General features: G+C 58.0%; 1 protein-coding gene across 15 annotated transcripts in view; it reads right to left on the minus strand.

The window, feature by feature from the left end:
* The window catches only part of SUN1 (Sad1 and UNC84 domain containing 1), a 41,165-nt gene extending 36,501 nt beyond the window's left edge, over window positions 1-4,664 (minus strand). For 11 of the 15 annotated variants that reach the window (XM_059699469.1, XM_059699480.1, XM_059699478.1 and 8 more), the window contains exon 1: window positions 4,510-4,664. The gene's annotated coding sequence lies outside the window, so the exon portion shown is untranslated. Of the gene's footprint in view, window positions 1-4,128; window positions 4,271-4,509 lie in introns of those variants that run through there. The other 4 variants (XM_059699481.1, XM_059699479.1, XM_059699468.1 and 1 more) reach the window with 4 other exon arrangements.
* Window positions 4,665-15,930: the final 11,266 nt, after the last annotated feature.

The raw sequence follows: 15,930 nt of genomic DNA on the forward strand, positions 1-15,930 counted from the left end.
GTCCGCGTGTCATAGGTTCGCCATCACTGGTCTAGATATAGCTGACATCTCCCAATAATGTTAATTAAGATGCAACCAAGCAAATGGAATGACTAAGACCAAAGCAAGCAGCCAAGCACAGCGCTGCTTTCAGGCCTGACCCCTGGGAGCGCCTCTGACCCCACTGCCAAACAACACTGATCTGCACACGATCACGTCCACATGACTTAAGTCCGGGACCTGCAGGGTCGTTGGCACAAACGTCAAAAAGCATCTGTCACGGAGTTCTCACCTCCTAAGCTAAAACTCAGAGCGAGCGACCTTCACTGAGTGTCCCTATGCGACTCAGTAAAAAGCCAAACACCAGCTACCCAGCTCGCTCCTTAGAGTTCAGGCTGCCAGCCACGCAGACACTACTGAAGGAGAGCCACTCCCAGCGTCTGATTGGAATAAAGAGAGTATGTAAGTATTCATCCTTTGAAAATCCGACGTTTATTTTGGCCCAATGGGAGTGAACGGTTTCCAACACAGACCCAGCAGGTCTAGTCTAGCCTCGTCTCCTCTATCTGAAAATCAAGTCCGGGAAGCAGTCAAAACAGCAACGAGTTCCAAATTTAGGAAGCGAGGGAAAGAGGAAAAGGAGAGTGTTTCCAGTCAACTAAATAAGACTGCGGCCCCACAGGAGGCAGGAGCACAGCTGCCCACAGACACTCAAGTCCAGTCGGGCATCACTGTGCTCGGCCATGCCCGCTTGTTCCCACATGCACCAGGAACCCAGGTGTAATCCTGGGTTCCGAGCACTCAGCCCAAATCAGCAGCGACTGACAACAGATGCGTCCCCTGGACTCTCTCTCCCTCACCTGAGAGGCGTAGGCAGGGCAGGCATTTCCTGCGGGCAAATTCAAACCAGCTGTGTGTGCAGAACCTGGGGACCATTTGACCATCATAAGTTCAGGATGAGGAGACAATGGCTATGAGCAGACACCCTATCAAACACCAGCATCCTTTGAAACGAGATCACAAAGGAATTTCCATTTAAAAATGGTGCACCGAACATAGATGTTAGCTTCCACTCTCCTCCAGACTTTTAAAAGGCATATATACAGTGGGGCCTTCACTTACGAGTGTCCCGACTAACGAGTTTTTTGAGATACCAGCTGTCTCTCGGCTGATTTTTTGCATTGAGTTGATAGAGTAATTTGAGTTAACGAGCTCGGTCTCCGAACAAATTAAACTCGTAAGTCAAGGCCCCACTGTATACCCCAAAGAACAAAACCAAAGGGAGAAAAGACAACAGTGAGAAACCTGGAAGCTATAAAACACAGGGTGAATGAAACCCGACTCAAAGGCTTACAATGAGGAGCACTGAGAAATCATCCAATTTCATCACGGACCCCCCTCTTCCCCCCAAAGACAAAACCATGGCACCCACATACACTTGCAAGTGAGGGTGCAGGACAGAACCAAATACAGCAGGCACTGAACGCTGAAAGTCTGGGTAAGAAGCAGGTAGGCAAAACCACCTGATCATCTCAACTGGCAAGCAAGCACTTGTCGAAACCCGACAAAACGCATTTACTAAAACCCACAGCTAACCTCCCACTCCAGGGGGAAGACCAAAGAGCTTTCCTCTGGGATCATCAGGAGCAGACAAGGATGCCTGCTGTCACCACTGCTACTCAGCACGCCCGGGACCCCAGCCAGAGCATGCGGCAAGGAGAGAAAATAAAAGGCGTCCAAAGGAAGAAGTGAAGCTCCCTCCACTCACAGCTGCCGTAACTCACGTGTGGGAAACCCTAGGGAACTCACAAAAACTACTACAACTAATAAACAAATTGTAAAAGCGGCAGCATACAAGGGCAACCACACAAAAATTAGCTGCATTTCTATACACTAACAGTAAACTGAAAATAAAACTAAGAAAACAATTCCTCTTATAACAGCATCAGAAAAAAGTAACAAACTTAGGAATAAATTTAACCAAGGAAGTGCAAGACTGGTGCGCTGAACACTAAAACACTGTTAAGGTTCTAGCCGGGTTGGCTCAGTGGATAGAGCGTCCGCCTGTGGACTGAAGGGTCCCGGGTTCAATTCCAGTCAAGGGCACATGCCCAGGTTGCGGGCTTGATACCCAGTGATGTTTCTATCTCTCTCTTCCTCTCCATTCCTCTCTGAAATAAATAAAAATGTATTTAAAACAAACAAACACTGTGAGAGGAAGAAGACATCAGTCACTGGGAAGACAGCCCCGGGCATGGCCGTCAGCCTGGTGACACTCCCCTGTCAGTGCAACTATCAAAACCCCAATGGCGTTTCCTGCAGCTATGGCAAAGCTAATCCTTAAGTTTTTATGAAACCGATGGATCCAAATAGCCACAAACAACCTTGAAAAAGAGTTGGAAGACTCACACTTTGAACTTAAAAAACAGTACGTTATTGGCGAAAGGATAAACAGATAAACTAACAGACTGAGATCCAGAAATAAACCCATACGTTTATGGCCACTGATTTCCTACAAGAGGCCAAGACCACTCAAAACAGCCTCCTCCACGGCGGAGCCGGGACAACTGGACGTCCACAGGCAACAGGATGGAGGCGGCGCCTCACCCCCCGCAGAGTTCGCTCAGAACGGGCCCACGACCAAATCGCAAGGGCTAAACCACTGAAAAACTCACACACACACACACAGGGCAAAGCTGTGTTAGCTTTGGTTTCACCATGGCTACTTATCATCACACCAAAAGCACGAGCAATAAAAGGAGAAACAGCTAAAGCGACATCCTCGAGAATGAAACCTTTCGTGCCTCAAAGGACACTATCAAGAGAGCGAGGAGGCACCCAGAGAAGGGAGGACAGTGGGGGGAAGGGCTCGGACCCCAGCGCCCACACGGACTCTCCACTCCACAGAGAGACGGACACCCTGTAAAACGCCAACTGCAGGGACAACTCTCCAGGGCAGCCAACAGGAAGCACAGCGAGAGACACAACCACAGCCACTGAGATCCCGCCTCACGCCCACTGGACGGCCATGGTGTAAAACAGCAATCCACAGCCCGGCCGTGTGGCTCCGTGGCTGGGCCTGGACCCACCGACCTGTGAACCAGGAGGTCACCTTTCGATTTCCGGTCAGGGCAGTAGGGGGCGTGCAGGAGGCGGCCAATCAATGGTTCTCTCTCATCATTGATGTTTCTCTCCCTGAAGTCAATAAAAATATTGTTTAAAAACAAAAACAAAAACAGAAACAAAACGTATTTTTAAAAAACCCAAACAATAATAAAGTGCTGGTGAGGATGTGCGGACACTGGGACCCCTGCACGGTTGGTGGGGTGCAAGGTGGTTGGTGGGGTGCAAGGTGGGTGGCCGTGTGGAGAACGGGGTGGAGGTCCCCTGATGTCACAGTTACCCATGGGCCCACAGCGCAGCTCACGCCCAGGAAGGTGCCCACGCGGAGATGTGCACACGGGTCCCCGCCGCACTGGCCTCCGGCAACGGTGGAAACAACGTGAATGTCCACTCACGAAGACAAGTGAGCTGCGGGGTAGTCACACAATGGAGTGTCACTCGGCCATGGAGAAACGGGGTGCAGGGAACCGGCTGTGGACGGAGGGTGGGAGGTGCAGGTGCAGGGAACCGGCCGTGGACGGAGGGTGAGGGTGGGGGGGTGCAGAGAACTGGCAGTGTACAGAGAGTGGGGGGTGCAGGGAACCGGCCGTGGACGGAGGGTGGGGGTGTAGGAGCAGGAGCAGGGGCTGGGGCAGGGGCAGGAGCAGGTGCAGGAGCGGGTGCGGGTGCAGGAGCGGGTGCGGGGGCAGGAGCAGGGGCGGGTGCAGGAGCGGGTGCGGGGGTAGGAGCGGGTGCGGGTGCGGGAGCGGGTGCGGGGGCAGGAGCGGGGGCAGGAGCAGGTGCAGGAGCAGGAGCGGGGCAAGTGCAGGCCGCCTTTCTGAGAAGGACACAACCTGGCACCCACTTCCACCGCCCAGGCGTGGGCGGCGGGGTCAGGCCAGCACACGCGCCGCGGGACCCGGACCGACGCCCGCGGGGAGCGCGGCGCTCCCGCTGCTGCCCAACGAGAAGGTGCCGCTGAAGGTTCGGGGACAGCACCCAAAGGCGCTGGGAGACGGGGTCCCGACGAGGCAGAAGACAGATTACCGCCGACAGACGGACCCGGGCGGGACAGGGGCGGGGCGGGCGGCCGCGGCCTGACAGCGCGCTAACCGGGGAGCGCCGCCCGGAGGACACGGGCTCCACCGCTCCGGGCGGCCCCGCAGCACCGAGGGCTGAGGGCGGGGACGGAGGACGGAGGACGGAGGGACCGCACGATGGGAGGCGGGGCGGAGGCGGGGCCGGGCCGAGGGGCCGCGGGCCGCGAATGCCTCCGGCGCGGAGGGCGTTGAGGCGGGGGCGGCGGCCGTTGGCGGCGCAGGCGGGGCCATAGCTTGGCGCGTCCCCGAAGCCCCTGCCCGCCGTGAGGGGCGCCCAGCCCGCCGCACCCCGAGCCCCACCCGGCCCGACCCCCGCCCAGGACCTCACCTGCCTCGTGCCGACGCCACCGCCACCACCACCGCCGCTGCCTGAGGCCTAGTCGCCGCCGCCCCGGCCCGGCCCGGGAGCAGACCGTTCCGGCGCCAGCCAATCGCGCGCCGCGTCCGGGGCCGGAGGCGGGATCCTTGAGGACGTTCACCAATCCCGACCGCGCCATCTGGAGCCCTCAGCCAACGAGGATGCGGCCTATCTAGAAGCACGGCCAATCACGAGCAGAAGCTGAGTCGCGGGGCGGGGCAACGTGCGGGGTCGGTGGCGAGGGAACGAACGGGGGCGGAACGGTGTCTCGGGAGATCCCGGTCTCGCCGCCGGCTCCCAGCCGTCCCGGCGCCCCCAACCCCCCAGCTGCGCGGCGCGAGAGGCGCGGACCAGCGGAGGGACCCCTTCCTGGCGCCGCGCCCTGGACCCTGCTTCCGACCCCGCGGTCCGGCCGAGCCCCGGCCGCGCCGCCCGTTGCCCGTCCGGACCGTGTGCGGGGCGGACCGGAAGCTGCTTTCTATCCTCACTGCGCCCGGAGGGAGCGGGCTCCGGTGGGCGGGCGCTCACAGCGGGGACAGCCTGCCGCGCGGCCGGCGGAGGGCGCCGCCTGCGGGGACAGCGGCGCGGGCGCGGGCGTGGGGATGGGGCCGCGCTCCTCGCAGCGGTGGCCCGGGCTGTGCGACGGCCGCCCGTGCCTCGGGGCTCTCCGTGAACATCGGGGTCACCGGTCCGTGCTCCCGGCGCCTGTCCCCCCGGGTCCGGTGCGGACGGGCGTGGAGATGGGGCGCGGGCCCGGGGGCTGGACTGGGGAGAATGAGGTCCCGGTGATGCAGACCTGCCGCTGTCCCGGCCGCTCGCGCGGTGCGCACTGGCGGAGGCCCGGGGCGCATGGGACACGCGCAGTTTATGGGCTACGGGGAAGAAAGACGGTCAGGTGTCTCAACATATTAAGATATTCCTTGTGTTGATTTGTAATATTTTGGATATACTAGCTAATTAAAATACATTTTCCAGTTAACTTCATCTGCTTCTTTTTTTAATATATTTTTGTTGTTCTCGGAGAGGAGGAAGAGGGAGAGAGAAGTATCACTGCTGAGAACCATCAATGGCTGCCTCCTGCACACCCGCTACGGGCAATGGAGCCTGCAACCCAGGCGTGTGCCCTGACCTCCTGGTCCGTGACCTCACACTGTGCCACTGAGCCCCTCCAGCTGGCATCATTTGTTGCTTTTTATAATATGGCTCCTAGGAAATGTATCATGGCGTATGTGGCTGGAATGAGGTGTTAGTGGAGGCTTCTGGGTAAGGATTCTGCACTAAAGGTGGATCACAGAATCAATCTTCCTGCCAATATTACAAAATGACCAAAGGCAGCTTTTTTAAAAAGTTAAACACCCCATGGACCAAGAGGTCCTGGGTTCAATTCCTGGTCAGGGTGCACGCCCAGGTAGCAGGCTAGATCCCCACCCAGTACAGGGTGTGCAGGAAGTAGCCAATTGATGTCTCACACATCAATGTTTCTCTCTCTTCAGCAACACTGAACAAGGAAGGTGCAAACTCACATGGTATAAGAGGGGGAGGAGACAAGATTCTGGTGAGGGTCAGTGGGACCCTGGTAGGTGCCAGATAATAAAAGGCGTCAACAAAACCCTGAGGGGCCTTAGGAATACCACCCACGGGGCTGCTGGACAAGCAGCAGGCACTGGACCAACCGTGCCTGGAGATCCTCCCTCACGGGACCACGTCCACCCTGCCTGCCTTCCATCTGGTTTGTGTTGGCTTCATCTGAGTCCAACTGGTTGGTCTGATACCCACGGGACTGAACTGGCTGGAGCTGGTCTGTACCAGGGAGTTGGTTTCAATGAGCCCATCTGGTACCTTAGCGGCTCTGGCGGGGGAGGGCCTGGTCCAGCTCCTTGGGAGGAGGGGGTAGAATTCTTCAGGTGATGTAATCCGTGGGAATGGTCACAACAGGGAACCTCCCCTGGAGCCCGATGCCTTACAGCAGGGGTCCTCAAACTACGGCTGGGCCATATCCGGCCCGCCCAAAACATTTATCCGGCCCGCCGGGTGTTTTTGCCGCCACTGCCTGTTGCTTAGCAGCCAACTAGTTTTTTTTAAAACTATAGTCCAGCCCTCCAACGGTCTGAGGGACAGTGAGCTGGCCCCCTGTTTAAAAAGTTTGAGGACCCCTGCCTTACAGGCTGACTGCAGGAGGGGAGGAGCTCCGGAAGCAAGGCCAGCCCTGGAAGAAACTGCCTGACGGAGTCACGGGGACCAGGGCATGACCCACCTTCGGGAAGGGATGAGCTGTTCACTGATAACCGTGTGTGCTCTACGAGTCCACGTGTGTGCACACGCACCCACACACACAAACACGCACACCTACATCAGGCACAGAAACATCCTGCTAGTGGCTCTATCCAAGCAGGAGTGTCAAACCGGTTTCTTATTTGACGTTATCTGTATTTTGCTCAATAAACTCAATAAAACTGTTTTCAAAGTGAATGAAAACCTAAAGGAAAAGGAACCCTGTGAAGCGTGAATGAGAGTGAGGAGCGGCCTTCCCAGCAGTGGGGGAGGAGGAGTTTTTAAACGAAACGGAAAAGGCACAAACCTTATGGCGGAACGTTGAGGGCTCTGATTACATCGCAACGAGAGAGATCTGTTCAATAAAAGATGCGTGAGTAAGCCAGCAGCCAGGCGAAGAGCAGAAGGTACTGGCGATGTTAAAAACAGGCAAGGGGCTACCATTTAGAATATACGAGAAGCTCCTGCATATCAACAAGAAAAGGACAGGAATACCACAGAAGGCTGGGCAAAGGAGGTGAACAGACAATCCACAGGAAAAGGAGCCCAAATCCACAGGAAAGGAGCCAGAATCCACAGGAAAAGGAGCCCGAATCCACAGGAAAGGAACCAGAATCCACAGGAAAAGGAGCCCAAATCCACAGGAAAGGAGCCAGAATCCACAGGAAAAGGAGCCAGAATCCACAGGAAAAGGAACCAGAATCCACAGGAAAAGGAGCCCAAATCCACAGGAAAAGGAGCCCAAATCCACAGGAAAAGGAGCCCAAATCCACAGGAAAGGAGCCCAAATCCACAGGGAAAGGAACCCGAATCCACAGGGAAAGGAACCCGAATCCACAGGGAAAGGAGCCCGAATCCACAGGGAAAGGAGCCCGAATCCACAGGGAAAGGAACCAGAATCCACAGGGAAAGGATCCCGAATCCACAGGGAAAGGAACCAGAATCCACAGGGAAAGGATCCCGAATCCACAGGGAAAGGATCCCGAATCCACAGGGAAAGGAGCCCGAATCCACAGGGAAAGGAGCCCGAATCCACAGGGAAAGGAGCCCGAATCCACAGGGAAAGGATCCCGAATCCACAGGGAAAGGATCCCGAATCCACAGGGAAAGGAGCCCGAATCCACAGGGAAAGGATCCCGAATCCACAGGGAAAGGATCCCGAATCCACAGGGAAAGGAGCCCGAATCCACAGGGAAAGGAGCCCGAATCCACAGGGAAAGGAGCCCGAATCCACAGGGAAAGGAGCCCGAATCCACAGGGAAAGGAGCCCGAATCCACAGGGAAAGGAGCCCGAATCCACAGGGAAAGGAGCCCGAATCCACAGGGAAAGGAGCCCGAATCCACAGGGAAAGGAGCCCGAATCCACAGGGAAAGGAGCCCGAATCCACAGGGAAAGGAGCCCAAATCCACGGGCAGAGGAACCTGAGTGCACACCAGAGGTCTAGGAGATGCTGAAGCTCCTAGCAATCAGAGCAATGCACGTCGGGGCTGCTCCACGCCTCCGAGCCCGTCCGAGTGGCAACAATCAGCAAGGAGATAACTGAGTGTTGGCGGGCACGTGGAGGGCACAGGGACACGCGTGCCCCCTGACCTTGCATACCTGCTCCCTGGCGCACGGGAAGGGGGTGGGACCGGCCCTTCGTGCCGAGGGACCCAGCCTGACCTGGTCTGTGAGGTCTATGGACAGGCAGCGTCCCCGAGGAGGGCAGCGAGGGCATAACTCCTCCTCCAAACCAGGACAGGCTGGGTTGCCCCAAGCGAACGGGGCAGCTGGTTAATTTTATGTGACAGCTGGTCTGGACCACGGGGTGCTCTGCTGTGTCCAGCGTCCTGGAGGGTGTTTCAGGATGGGATGGACATGGATTCAGTAGATGAGTCCAGCAGGTGGCCCTCACTCAGGCCACTGCAGGCTGAGCAGGAAAGGTTTTCCTCTCCACCTGGTGGTCTCTGCCCTGGGACATGGGTCTCCCCCGCCTGGGACTGCGGCCAGACCAGAGCCCCCCTCGCTCCCCTGGTCTCCCCCGCCTGGGACTGCAGCCAGACCAGGGCCCCCCTCGCTCCCCTGGTCTCCCCCGCCTGGGACTGCGGCCAGACCAGGGCCCCCCTCGCTCCCCTGGTCTCCCCCGCCTGGGACTGCGGCCAGACCAGGGCCCCCCTCGCTCCCCTGGTCTCCCCCGCCTGGGACTGCGGCCAGACCTGCCGGGGTCCAAACCCCAGCGGGTCCAGGGGTCCCCAAAGGTGTGGACGGAGTCGGCGAAGAAGGAATGACACGGAGACAGCGTTCAGTTGATCATCATAGCCGGGTTCGCTTGTCAGGGTCTCCAGCCAGGCTCTGTAGCCAGTTCTCCAGCCAAGTTCTGTCTAGGATCTCCAGCCAGGTTCAGTCCAGGTTCTCCAGGCAGGTCCAGTCACCAGGTTCTAGTCAGGCTCTCCTGCCAATCTCCGCAGTCAGGTTCAGTCCAGGATCCCCTGCCATGCTCTCTCGCCAGGCTCCGCCTCCAGGCTCCGAGGCCAGTCCCTATCCAGGATCCTCCGGCATGCTCTCGCCAGCGAAGTTCTTCTGTCCCTAGAGAACGTTCTGTGTAGGTTCTGTGCCTAGGCTCTGTCTCTCTTGGTCCTGTCTTCCAAGCCCTGTCTCCTTAGTTCTGTGTTCTGAGTTCTGAGTTTTTCTGTCTTGTTACATCTGTATTTATACCAGTTGATTCAATCCTATCAATCTCTATTACAAAGGTTAGGGCGTTTCTTATCTCCATTCCAGGGAGAAAAGATTATGTAGCTTAAGCATGATTGTTCGTAGTTAAAGGGATTAATTACCCGCCTGGCACTTAGTTGAGGGGTTTTATTCCCTCCCTAACTTCAGGGGAAAATCCCTACCTGGGGATTCAACCTTTCTCGGAGAGGTGACCTTGGTTAAAACACAGCGCCAAGAAGGTGAGCAAACATATTAAGAACCGTATGCTATATATGCCAGGTCCCTTGAAACAGCAAGGATGGACCGGCTCCCGGCACAGACCAGGGCCCCCCTGGTCTCCAGCTCGCTGGCATCGAGCAGACGACTTGGTCTCCATACTGTGCAAGCCAATTCTTATTTTATGTTCTTATCCATTTTAGATTGTTAACCACAAAAACCATTCAAACCTTAAAGAATTTCTGTGAGTTTACTTGAGCCAAACTGTCAACAATGCCGGGAAGCAGTACCTCAACGGATTGGGATAATGCTCCAGAGAATGGCGGTTTTCTCATGTTTTCATACATTGCAGTCAAAGGAGGGGCAGGAGGCAGGTGACATGAAATCCATTGGTGATAGATGAGGGAGGCGGGGGAAAGCAAAGGGGGGGAGAACCTCTGGAATTGGATAAACAGTAAAATGATGGAGACTGAACAGCCAACAGTCACCATGGTAATAACAACGGGAAATTCATGGCCTCCTGTCCTGCCGCCCAGGGCATTGGTTGTGCCCCAGGGGTGGGGGGGGGGCATGGGGAATTACATCTCATAGGTGTGTTATCTTAGATGCAAAAAGACAATAGGCTCAATGAAGGTAAAAATTTACTTCCTCAGGGAAAATACCAGCCTAGGACATGACTCCCCACCATAACTGCTCTTAGTTAAGGCTTTAATTTCAGACCATCCTTCGTGGTCACTTTGGGTCTTAAGTTTGCAAGACTGCCATGCAGGCCTTCCTGAGCTTGTCAGGTCAGCATGTGGCCTTTTTTATTTTTTTCGTCCACAGGATAAACACAAATTACCTACATATATATAAAGGCTCCCCACCCCCCTCCCCCCCAAGCTGGTCACCCTCTGTGTGTGGGGCAACCGGCGGGGCAGGGGCCTTGGCCTGGCGCTGCCCACATCTGCCGCCACCCACCCCTGGTTCCCTGTTCCCCATCAGGCGATTGGAGCCTGTGGTCGGTCGGGGGAAGGGACCAAGAGGTTGGCCGCAGGCCTTGATCAGGCAATCAATCGGGCTTGTGGGCTGGGGACAGCTCCTGCACTGTGTCTGCCCCCTGGTGGTCAGTGCACATCATAGTGACCAGTCATTCTGCGGCTCTGTTGATTTGCATATTACCTTTTTATTATATAGGACTAGTGACCCAGCACGTGAAATCGCGCGAGACCCAGGACCCCAGACCCTGCGGCGCCCAGGGACTCCCCCAAGTCCCGTCGTGCCGCGCGACCCAGAGTCAAGTCCCTGCTCACCCGCGCACGCCTCGCCGCGAATGCCGCCTCCTGGTGACCGGTCTTTGGTTGTTACGGCGTTACGACCACCGGGTTTTTATTATATAGATGTTTGATCTCTATTAAGAATTATTTTGTATTTAAGACATTTCTTATGAACACACGACTAAATGAGTGTATGTGGACAAACAATATATTCACATACCCTACAGACACCTACATGCACCACAGAGATAAACAATTGGGCTCCACTTATCCATCACACAAACGAACAGAACTATAACTCAGTTACAACTGCATGCATTGCAGCGTTCACGGAGAACAGCAGATTTAAGGTAGAGAAGCAACACATTCAAGCTTTCTCTACAGAGTCCCTTTCACACTTTAGCCCATGGGCGTGGAGTAAAATGCCGGGTATGAAGGATGAAGATGACACGTCGGGTTATTGTCCCCAAAGGGTTAATGGGAGGAGGTGGGTTGGGGGCAGCCAGCCGGAGCTGTGTGACCCTGACCAAAGTCTGGGCCTCCCGGAGGGAGCCCGGAGCCGGCTGCCTCCCTCAGCAGGGATAAGGATGTCTGCCCCAGGCCAGGGCCTGCGAGAACTGAGATGGTGTGGCCAGGTAAACAATGCCCTTGGTTACCTGAGGAGGACGGTGGGAAACCTGCCTCTCACCACCTCTCACCACCGTGCCAGGGGGCTCAGGGCAGCCGCAGTGGGGGCAGCTCTGGGAGTAAAACCAGTCCCAGCCCAAAGCCCACTGGTGTCTGGGGCCGGGCAGGGGCTCAGGCCCGAGTGGGCGGGCTGGCTGGGGGCAGGGCTGTTCAGAGTCCGTAAAGCTCGGGTGTAAACTGGCAGGTCCAGCTCCTGGGTGTGGTGGGGCCTGGCTCTTAGCTGCCTGGAAATCAACCTTCGCTCCCACAGACACGGGACGGCGAGCAGGCGCTCGTCAGAGCTGGTCCACAGCTACCCACAGGCTCCGGTCAGCTCCGGACGCCTGGGGACTTCCTTCCCTCACCACCCCCTGTGCCACCTCAGGTCTGCTTTGGGGAAAGCTTGGCAGCGGCTGTGCCAGCTCTGCACCCAGAGCCCACTGCCGGGGTTTCTCTCTCAAGACGGACGCTGGGCCAGTGTTCCTCTGCCTGTGGGCGCACAGCTGGCCAGACGTGGTGACATGCTGCACCTCCCGTCTTCTTACGGCCGCTGAGCAGCCAGAGCAGCGTGGGATCACTGTTTCACAGCTAGGGAAACTGAGGCAGGAGCCACGCCTGCAGCCTGCCGGGAGTGGAGCCAGGGGGCAGAGACACGCAGGCCAGCTCACCGGCTCACAGCCACAAGCAGACCAGGGAGCACCGTGCTGCTGAGCTCCCAGGAGGCAGCAGCCCTTGTTCTGGGCGAGCTCAGGACCCCCGGGAGGGAAGAGACGGGCTGGAAACCTGAGCGGGCTGTGTGCCTGGAGACCAGGTGTTGGGGAGGCCAGAGGGCCAGCTAGCCAGCCCGGGGAAGGCAGGCAGGCAGAGCAGCACCACAGAGGCTCGGGGGCCTGCCCGACCTCTGCCCGTCCTGAGCCTCCGTCCTGCTGGGCAAGGGGAGGGGTGCCCACAAAGAAATGCTGGTTTCCTCCCCGGGGCAATGCCCTATGGCCAGCAACGAGGCTCCCAGGAGCTGGTGTGCCCGTGGGAGAGGTAGGACCACGACAGAGAGCCGGACGTCCTGCACTGCCAGCTTGTCACCACCCAGAACCCACGCGTCACTGCTGACTGGGTCTGTCTGTTGTGGGCTTGGTGAGGCGGGCGTGTCCGGGTGACTGGCGTGTGGTGGACCCCACGGCCCTGGAAGGGTCCTTCCTGGTCTCCCGCTTCTGGTGGCTCTGAGGCTCCTGGCTGTGGCCGCGGCCTCGTCTATGCTGCCGTCTCACTGGCCTTCCCCGCATTTGTCTCCTTTTCTCTCTTCCTCCTCCTGGAGGGTGACTTGCGTTGGATCGAGGGCCCACCCTGACCCAGGGGACCTCACGCCCAGCTCTTGACCTTGATTAGATCTGCAAAGACTCTCATTCCAAATGAGGTCACATTCGAGGTTCCTGGTGGGTACATCTCTTGGGGGTCACTCTTCAACCCGCTAGAGTTAACAAAACACCCCAATTCTCTGCTAAGAAAATTCATTCCTGAAAAAACAAAAATTAACCCCCTTCTCATGGCCACAGGTGCCCCTGAGCATCTAGAATGGGCTTAGGGGACACAGCCACCTGCCTGCCCAGACACTGACAAAACAGTTACCCGCACGCGGCCATCACTGTAATGCAACAAATAAAACAGCTGCTTCTTTAAAACCATGGCTTTTTGTTTTCCTGTTTAAATACATGCTATTATTTAAACAAAACAGCAGAGTACCAGTTAGGGTAACTGGTAGTTATGAATAGCAGGAATCACGAGAAAAAAATAAGGCCTCAAACGGTTGGATGTGACAACGAAAACGGCAAAATAAAGCAACACTGCCCCAAAGAACTGTTTGCAGAGGCTCACGGAAGCAGACACGATGTGTGGACGCGATCGTGAGAACATCGCCCCTCTGCTGCTCACCCCCACCAGCCTTCGCCTGCCTGTGTGGTGGCACTGTCCCCCCTCCCCCAACACCGTCCTGGGGGCTCCGTCAGCCCGCTGACCCGCGGGGCCGGCCCACACCACCTGCTCAGCAGCCCCTGCAGATCGCTCACTGCACGACGCCCGCCCCTCTGAAAAAGTCACGTCAACAAATACTTTTCAAAAACCTAATACGAGCAGCCCAACCAGCGTGGCTCAGTGGTTGTTTGACCTATGAACCAGGAAGTCACGGTTTGATTTTCCTGAGGAAGAGCTACTAAAAGCGTAAATGAACTTCTGGGTGAGGAGGGCGTCTGGCCAAGGAGCTGGGCGGGGGGCCTGCAGCGTTTCCGGGGGGAACTGGGCTGAGAAGCAACCCTGGCACAGAGCTCATTAGGTTTGGTTTTTTAAAATATATTTTTATTGATTTCAGAGAGGAAGGGAGAGAGAGATAGAAACATCAATGATGAGACTCACTCATCGACTGCCTCCTGCACGCCCCCTGCTGGGGATCGAGCCTGCGACCTGGGGATGTGCCCTGACCGGGAATCGAACCCAGGACTCTTCAGTCCACAGGCCGAGACTCTATCCACTGAGCCAAACCACAAGCCTGTGTGTTTTTCATCTTAAAACTGACCAAGTAACAATGGCTCACATTTAGGAGCATGGCCTGGTGGGCCCGGCTGGGGGCAGTCTTCCAGGTGAGGGCCCCGAGGCTGCGGGTGGGTGCCCACTCTGCTCAGAGTGGGGCGATTAATCCCTGCGATGGCGCAGCCGGAGCTTCAGCTGCTGTGCCAACTTCACTCCCCCCCCCCCCCCCCCCCGTGACCACAGTCTAGGAAACGTGCGGCTATTTAAAAAGTTAAAAACCCGAGATCACGTTGACCCGCCACTCGGGTAAATTTTGAGCACCTGCTCGCGTCTGTGCCGTCATTCCTGTGAACACCGATGCTTACTTTTGTGGAAGGGCAGGCCGTGTGAACCATCCATCAACGTTCCCCTGGGGCCGCGGAGCCCAGGCCGGTGAAGAGACCGCACAATTTCTCCCCGTCTCCCCATGGCCGCACTGAAATGCCTGGTAAGGACAAGAAGGCAGGCGGGCAGTGGGAGAGAGGCATCGGGAGTGAGATTTCAGCAGGCGGCGAAAGAGCAGGGAGGGGGTGGGGTGGGGCGGGCAGCAGGGGTTAGCCAAGGGGGGTGGGAACAGCTGCTCCCTCCCACGCCAGGCAGGCAGCTGGCAGCCGGCTTGGCCCCTGGGCGGCCGTGGCTGGGTGTCCCAGGAAGCCCTTCCTCAGCCTGGCACCAGGGAAGGTCGCCAGCGGCCCCGCCCCCTCCGGGCCAACACCGGCCACAGGAAGCTCCTGCCCACGTTTCCATGCGGGACGGGGCCTGTGCGGGCACCGCGTTCCCTGGCTAACCCGGTAAGTGCTGGGCGCACGGACTCCCACTCCCACTCACGGTAGCGACATCACATGGTCCACTGCCCTGGACGACGGACGGTGGCCCTGGCCGGAGGCTCAGCTGGTTGGAGCTCGGCCTGTGCACGCAAGGTTGCAGGTTCGAATCCTGGCACATCCGCCAGCCTCTCACCAGCCTGCCGTTTCTCAGACACGAGGGCTCATCTGTCCCCGGAGGGGGGAGCCACCCTAGCCCACCTGCATTTTGCAAAAATACAGAGAGCGGAGCTCCACTTACTCTTTGCCCAGCTTCCCCTGACGGGAGCGTCTTATGTAACTTTAGCACAGGCGTCAGGGCGAGGGCACGGTCCTCTCTGCCCGTTTGGGCTGCTATAAAATCACGAAATAAACCACAAACGGGTCTGCGGTTCACGTGTCAGTGCTGGCGGCTGGGAGCCCGTCCAGGCCCCGCGGGCGCGGTGTCCGGTGGAGCCGGGGAGGCGGCGATGGCTCCCTTCGCGCCGTGGCCTCGGCGGTGGGAGGGACGAGGGAACCCCGGTCTCTTGTAGAAACAGGGGCGCCGGTCCTGAGGCCCCCCCCCCCCCCAACGCCGTCACCGGGATGAGGCTTTACCGCCTGACGGTCCGGGGGAGCGGGGAGACGAGCGCTCGGTCCGCAGCAGCTGCCGCCACGAACGCAGACTCTGTCCGGAGCCCACGCTGCCCGGGATGTCCGCCTCCCGGTCCTGCCCATCGGGCGGCTCAGGCGGGCGGCCCGCGTCTCTGGCCGCCGGGGGCGGGGCAGCCCCTCGGAGCGGACCCCCGAACCGGCCCTTCGGGGGAGCGGCTGTCCCGCTGCAGAGCGTCCCGTTGGGCTCCGTGATGGTTCCCCGTGAGGGCGGCGCCTCGAGTCCCGGGGGCACCGCGTGCTCCGCTCCGTGACGTCACCACGTCCCTCTGCGACTCAC

This window comes from Myotis daubentonii, chromosome 5 (genome assembly GCF_963259705.1).
Source record: "Myotis daubentonii chromosome 5, mMyoDau2.1, whole genome shotgun sequence".
Lineage (NCBI taxonomy): Eukaryota > Metazoa > Chordata > Mammalia > Chiroptera > Vespertilionidae > Myotis > Myotis daubentonii.